We start from the raw sequence: 7,114 nt of genomic DNA on the forward strand, positions 1-7,114 counted from the left end.
ATTAGAAGGAAAGGAAACCCCAGGGATAAGAAATTTGTATTACAGCAATAGATGTCCTGTCCCATAAAGTCACTGTGCAGCCGAAAGCAGCTGTCTTCACCTGGTGTCTGTCAAACCATATCAGGAGTGTGAGGTGACATCATGAAGTCTCCAGATATATTTTCATGTCATTGAGCTGATTTGTGTCATTTGATAAATTGCATGTTTGTAAAATCAATGTTCTTCACTGCGTGCGCTCTGCTTTGCGGTGTCAGTTCTCTGCTGGAGATGGCAGCAGTTCATAAGAGCCATCAGTCCATGAGATCACACCGCCACTTCATTCAGCAGCCCTCGTTTTCCCGCAGACGTGGCGTAAAAGATTAATGAGTTGTATGAAGATGTGTAAGGTGAATTCTCTTTCATTTTGCTTAATGACATCTGGTTATTATGATTATTTTTTTAGACAGGAGACAAAAGGGAAAATTAAATCTGGTCGAGAAGTGAGAAAAAGCCATGTTGTGCACTGGGGACTGTGCTGAGTTCTGGTACTGAGCTGTTTGGTGCCCTTACCATCAGGGAAGCTGTGCACCTGTGGTGTGGTACTGGGAAAACTGTGTGCCTGCATGGCGGGCAGGTGTGGTGCTGGGCTCATGCAGACACCACTGCATAGCGGCTGATGGGCAATGTCTTCTGTATGTGTGTGCAATAATGAATCCTGTGGAGATTTAGAAACCAGGAGAGCATCTGCTGCCCTTAGTACCTCTGGCCTGCAGCAGGGCACTGAGTGGGTGTGCTTTTAAAATTCCCTTAGAAGGTGCTGGTGATTTTTAACTGTATTGAATTATTGGGATGAAGCCTTTTGGTCCTTCCGATGCTGCACAGAAGTGCTGCAGTAGCGTTATTTCTCAGGGCTGAGCAGTGACCTTGGAAGCAAGGCACAGCGACCCGCTGCAGTTTGTAGCTGTAGGTAGAACTGTTCTGGCAAACATGAGGTGAAAAGAACATCTTAATGAATATTAATGCATTGTAACTTACTACAAAGTGTTTCTCACAAGTTTAATGATAGCTCACAGCTCAGCACACATGGCTGGAAAGGTGGATCAGCATTACTTGGAGCTGACCTCTGCCCCAGGGGAGCTCCCCACTCCTCCTGGAGATGCACTGTTCCTCGCAGCCCACACTCAGCACCTGATGCACAATGCACTTCCTGGTAGCACTGCACAGTGGTGCATTTCTTCTGCTGTGTTGTCAGAAGTGACTCTGCAGCTGTTGGTGCACTGATATCAAATGTGAGTGTTAACACCAGTGTGGTATGTGCCCAACCACACGCAGCAAGGCTGCCTCACTCCCTGTGGTTCCTCACTGCCTCCAGTGAGAAACTCCAGCCCTCCTAACTGACTGGGCTGAGGAACAGAAATATAACATGTGAATCAGACCTGCTTCTTCTGATAGTGTATTCTTTTAGACAAGAACTCTGCACTGACATAGATTTTTTTGCAGCTCATTTTCTATTTTCCATGCCTGAGGTCTTGTAAAATGAGCTGATTTTGAGAGGGACGTTCATCAGTTCTAATTTAGTTTCATATGCAAAGTGCAGTGGTTTTCCTGATGTCTGATTCATTTATTTAAAAAACAAAAACAAAAACAAAACAAAACCAACCCCATCAAATGGAGCTAAAAAGCAAATTCCCAGATGCATTTCTAAAATAAAAAGCCAACTACGCAATCCTTCTATGAGACACAGATCTGTACCAGTCCTGTCTATTAGGTAACAACACAGCGCAGCTCCGTCCTCCATTCTGGCCAATTTTCAACACCCCAGTGACTGATGTAGGATTTAATAGCCTCTCTTGAGTTGTACTGTGTAGTTAAGAGCACATCTGCTGAGGGATAAATCATCCCTTTGAATAGTCCAGATGAATAGCCTTGGTCCTGTATTGTCATCTAACTCAGGTTTTCAGATTCCTCTTTGCTATTCCAAAAAGGGAGGGGAACAGAACGAAAATCTCAGGAATGTGACATTGCATGAATAAACGTGTTTATGGCCATACCCTGCTGTCTGTCTGTCAGATCCTGTGCCTTCCTCTGGAATGGCAGAACATCTGTCAGCACTTCTGATGCCAATGCTTTAAATGTTTGGCTGAGCTGTAGTGGGGGAGGAGGTGGCAAACACTGGCGCTGAAATCTCTGCCCGTAACTGAAGCAGATGAAGTTTGTCTGCTCACTTCTTGTCTCTTCTTCTAATTCTTTTGTTCTTCCCCTTTTCCCCTTTTTTTCCTTCTGCCCCTCCCTCACCCCTTTCTCCCCCCTCTCCTTTCTCATGGAAGGTGGGAAGAGGGGGGAAGATATAAAGTAGCACTGCCTTAAAATGTATCATCTTAACCTGACTCTCACAGAGAACCCTTTACAACACCTACAAGCATCTTCTAATCAGTTATTTGTCCTGTAGGACACAAAGATGGAGGAATGCTTTGTTGCTGCTTTCTGGAGCTGAAGTGTTGAAGACATAAATCCATACAACGAAGGAGCATCGCATGGGAAACACAGCCTTCAGGAGAGTTGTTGTAATGGTAGATTAAATTCTCATTCTAAGAGTGATAGTTGAATGAAGTACAACATAATTATGGATTGCAGGTATTAAGTGGCAGAGCAGAGCAATTGCAGTTGTCTCTCAGCATACATCTCCTGTCATCCCCATGGGGCTCTGCTCCTCCTGCCAGTTCTGGGAAGATGGAGATCGTTCAAAGAGAAGCCAAAATGATAGCAGCCAGGATAGGATTTATGAGGAAAGATTGAAGAATTAAATATGTATGGGCTGGCTAAATGGTGACTTAAGGGGAAGCATAACTTTTTATGAGAGTCTGAAGGTTACAGATATCCTGGACTGAAAGACCCATTCTGCATGGCATGGGCAGAATTGCTGATAGTGATGGGACGATGCTGAGAAAAGGCACATCTTCAAATATTGATGATATAATTTGTTCACATTTATGCAACGAAAACAAACAAACAAACAAAGAAATAATCTCAAGCAACACAAAATCTATGTGAAATGACAGGAATGGCTTCAGTTTTTCTGTTAGCAGAGTCTTGCCATTGCGTCACCGTGCATCTCACAGCAGTGCATGTGGCTCCAGCACAGTGCTCCACTGTCATGGGGTTCTAAGCTTCCCACTGCTCTTGAGACATGGATAGAGGCCAGTTCTTACAGTGGCAAATGGGAGCTTCAATTGTATGTAAAAGTGGTAGATGCTGATTGGAAATGGATGGGGTTAAAGAACTGTCCTTGGGTTGGAGTTGCAGACCACAGCATCATTCTGGGCTGCAGATTGCATGGGATGGATTGATGGGAAAGGACGCCAGTGTTACTACAGTTAACTTTGTTTTCTGAAGCCAATGGATGTTTCCATTGAATTCCAGGAGTTTGGGATTAAGTCTGCTCTGAAAACATCCCATTAAAAAAAAAAACAAAACAGGAACCATTAGCAATTATTTTCTCTTCCTTAATAATTCACCTTTCTGTTGAGGAGCCTTGCTGCAGGTTTCCCATGGACCTTCCTCACATCTTCAGGCCGTGAGTGCTGCAGAGGCCACCTGCCCTGAGATGCTGCCCAGAGGTGCCCTGGAGGCTGTGGAGGAACATCCCTGCACTGCCCTGCCCAGGCAGCACTCCAGAGAGAGGTGAGAAATGGGTAGGGGTCAGCAGGGGGTGGCAGAAAACTATTTGCACTGCTTCCTTTGCGAAGCCAAGTTTCGGCATAATTTGGTTGTCTTTAGAAAAATGAAGCCCCAGGAGGTGATCCCGCATCTTAACAGCTTTGTCAGCAGCTGACTTTCATTCTGGTGTTCTGGGGCCATTTTTCCTGAACTGCCTTTGTAATGGATGGCAAATGTTTACATGCCCAGTGTGAGTTGCTCAGATCCAAAGCCATTCTGGAAATAGTCTGTCTGACAGCCATTTTATTGGCAAAGAAGCTATTTAAATGTGCAGGCTGTGCGGGAGATGAACCGGCTGCCCCGTGTGATGGCAAGCGGAAGCTGATGGATTCTGTTCAGGCCACCAGGTGACCTTTCTGCTTTCCATTCTAATTACTTTCCTGTCAGATGTTCAATTAGAGTGACAGGGTCCCAAATTCCCGAAGATCTCTGTTTTGTCTTAGAAGATTAAAGGGTGGCAACTATTTTCAATACGATTATCATCATTATCTCTGTGCGATTTTATACTTCAGAAGTCAAAGTCATAATAGCCTGGCTCACTGCAATTATTTGCAAATTGCCTTAATGTATTTTCCAGAAGCTCTTTCTGCACTTTGTAATTTATTTATTTGCTAAGCCAATAGCACATTAAAACTCTAAAATGTCTCTGAACCTATATGAAGCCTGTCTGATGGTAAGTGGCATGGACATTGCCAGCATCCCCTTTACCACCGGCAGCCTTAGATGCTCTTTGTTGGAACACCTCCTGTGGGGATTCTCTTGCTCTTGTTAGTAAAATACCTTGACAAACTTCTCCTCTTTTCCCCATTTTTTTTTTTTTTTTTTCCCTCTTTTTGGTGATGTTGCAGCAGTTCTCCATGCTGGTGGAAAAGTTTGTGAAATGTATGTATGAACCAGTATTGGAAAATACCTACATTCACAAAAAATAGCTTCTCCAAACACACCTTGTCCCTGGATGTGTGTTTCAGTGGTGCAGGTGTGGAATGGAGCAGCAGCACACAAGGAACCTCCAGCGGGGCTCTGCTGTGTGCAGCAGAAGGCAGCATGGCTGGAGGGCGGACAGTGCGGTTGGGTACCAGTGCTGAATGCACTGTTAATAACCTGACCACTTCTGTGCCCTTCCTTCTTATTTCTGATGGGGAGCAGGGAGAAAAGAGACAATGTGTCCTGTGTATTAAATGGAAACTAACCCAAATAGCTTCTAAAATACGCTCGGCTAATTGTTCAGGAGTAATTTCCAGACCGAGAGTTACATTGTAATAATTGTGAATAATGACTGAACCACAAAAAAAGGTAGATGGCTTGCAGACATTTTGTGAACAGAAAATGAGGCTAAACTCATTGAATAAATTAATTGCTATGGATTATTCCCTCGGCTTTAATCTGCCGCCTGCTGAAAGAAATCTGTGCAAACAGAAAAGCCGGTCCATAGCTCTCATTTTGAAATGTGGCTGCTTTGCACTGAATAGGAGAGAAAAGAGGCCTGAAAGGCTTTTTGCTGTGTTGTAATAATGTATCACGCTTGTAATACAATTTTCACCTTCAACGTTTTACCTGCCCTTTGGGATGGGGCAGTTTTATAATCCCATTTTATTAGCAAGAAGCAGATGGAGAGCCTGCAGGGAGGAGAGGCCATTTCTCCCAAGGCCACACATTGTCTCTTTGGCAGAACTGGAGCTGGAGTTTGGGATTTTGCAGTCCCTGGCTGATGCTTATGAAATTCTTCTTTTTGAAGGCTTCTCTTTCCTAAAAAAACACACTCACTGAGAGATGAGCAAAACAACCCTAAGCTGATTTGAGGCTTTGCCAGTGAGAATTTGGAGAAAAGAAGAAATGAGAAGACAAGTCCTCCAGTCCTCCATTTTAGAAGATCAGTCCTGGTAAAGAGGAATTATATATTAAGACCCAGACAGATCCTCTCAGATTTACTATCTCAGAGGACAGTGAAAGCTAAGTGTTTTTCTGTGAGGATTATGATTACCTGACAGGGCCTTATCGTTACCAGGAGAAATGACCCTGGTTTAGGAATGATCTGTTCATTTATACATAGCTGTTGCTTTTTAATAGTGCAGTCTTTTCTTGCTGCTATGAATATTAATAAAAATAAAACTAAGGTCCATGTCTTTACTTGGATGAAATCTGCCATTTAGAGCATACTTTGAAGGGCCTTTAGATTAATCTCTGGGTTTTATAAGCTGCTGGCAGCGATTTATGTGGATGTTAGACCAGAGGTCCTACCAGGCATTGCACACAAGCTGTCTGTAACACGTCAGCTCAGGGCAGCCTTCCCCCCTGGCTTGGTTTGGTGTGGCCAGGTGCCTTCACAGGATGTCCTTGAGCTGGAAGTGCTTTGTGACAGCCTGGCAGCTCAGGACAAGGCCTTTGCTGTTAATGGGGCTCGGAGTGGTGTCACTATGCTCAGATTTATGCACTGTGTAGGTCATCCTTTGGAGGAAGCACTGGTGTTGCTCCTTGTGCTGAGGCTGATGTCCCCTGTTGCTGTTATTTATAGCTGGGCACTGTGCCCCTGCTGCTCACTCAGCAGTGGGAACCTTGAGCTCCAGTCCAACTCGCACTGCATGACACAGCAGCTGATGTGCTGCAGGGCTGGGTTAGGGCTGGAGCAGGAGATTCTGCTGAACAGAATGCATGTACCCCATCTGGTACCATTGCATCCACTCAGTTTATCAAAACAGATTCTTCCCCTCCATTTGATAAAGTCTAATGGAGCTGAACAAGAACCCAACACCAACGTGAGCTGTGTGACAGCTGAGTTGTCTGTTGCGGGAACTATCCAAAGGCTGCGCCCTCTCCTACAGGTTCTGTTTTCTGGCAGCTCCTTCAGAAAAGCCACTTTCCCATTGTGACTGCTGTTGCTGGAACACAGTTACCAAATACTGGCTTTGACACTGTGCTGTTTTGTGCTGCTGCTGTTGGCTTGTTTAGTGCATCCCTCTGTGCACCCCTCAGCTCCCACTCTTTGCAAAGGCCCTTTCCTCCTAGGACTGCCATTCTCAGAGCTGCCCACCCGAGCACCCCCAGAGCACTGCTGTGTGGCTGCTCCAGGCCCAGCTCTGCACCATGGAGGGGCTTTGTCCCTGCTGACTTCTTACCAAGAAAACCTCCTGGTTTCCTTCTGCTGCTTCAAACACTCACTGAGAGTCCAACTTACAGCATGAAATGACACCAACAGAAAGAAACAGAAGTACGTGTTGTTTCCCGATGTGCCTGAAGCCGTAAAGTGATTTGTATACAAATGAAAATCAAGATTAATCAAAATCTCTTTCTGCACGTTCAGGTGGGTGAAACTCCCAGCAGCAGTGGCAGAAGCACACTGCACTGAGTTCTGCAGAACAATGTCAGTCTTTTTAATACAATGCAGTTCCCTCGAAGTTACATTTTCTTCTTCTAATTTATT

The 7,114-nt window shown here is 44.8% G+C and overlaps 1 long non-coding RNA gene across 1 annotated transcript; it reads left to right on the top strand.

Annotated features, from left to right (window-relative positions):
* Positions 1-2,432: 2,432 nt before the first annotated feature.
* Positions 2,433-5,534, top strand: LOC140258104 (uncharacterized). Its single transcript, XR_011905180.1, has 3 exons — positions 2,433-2,549; positions 3,507-3,660; positions 5,432-5,534. It is a non-coding gene; the product is annotated as an uncharacterized lncRNA (long non-coding RNA).
* The last annotated feature ends 1,580 nt before the right edge of the window (positions 5,535-7,114 follow it).

The sequence above is a fragment of the Excalfactoria chinensis genome, chromosome 13, assembly GCF_039878825.1.
Source record: "Excalfactoria chinensis isolate bCotChi1 chromosome 13, bCotChi1.hap2, whole genome shotgun sequence".
NCBI classification, from domain to species: domain Eukaryota; kingdom Metazoa; phylum Chordata; class Aves; order Galliformes; family Phasianidae; genus Excalfactoria; species Excalfactoria chinensis.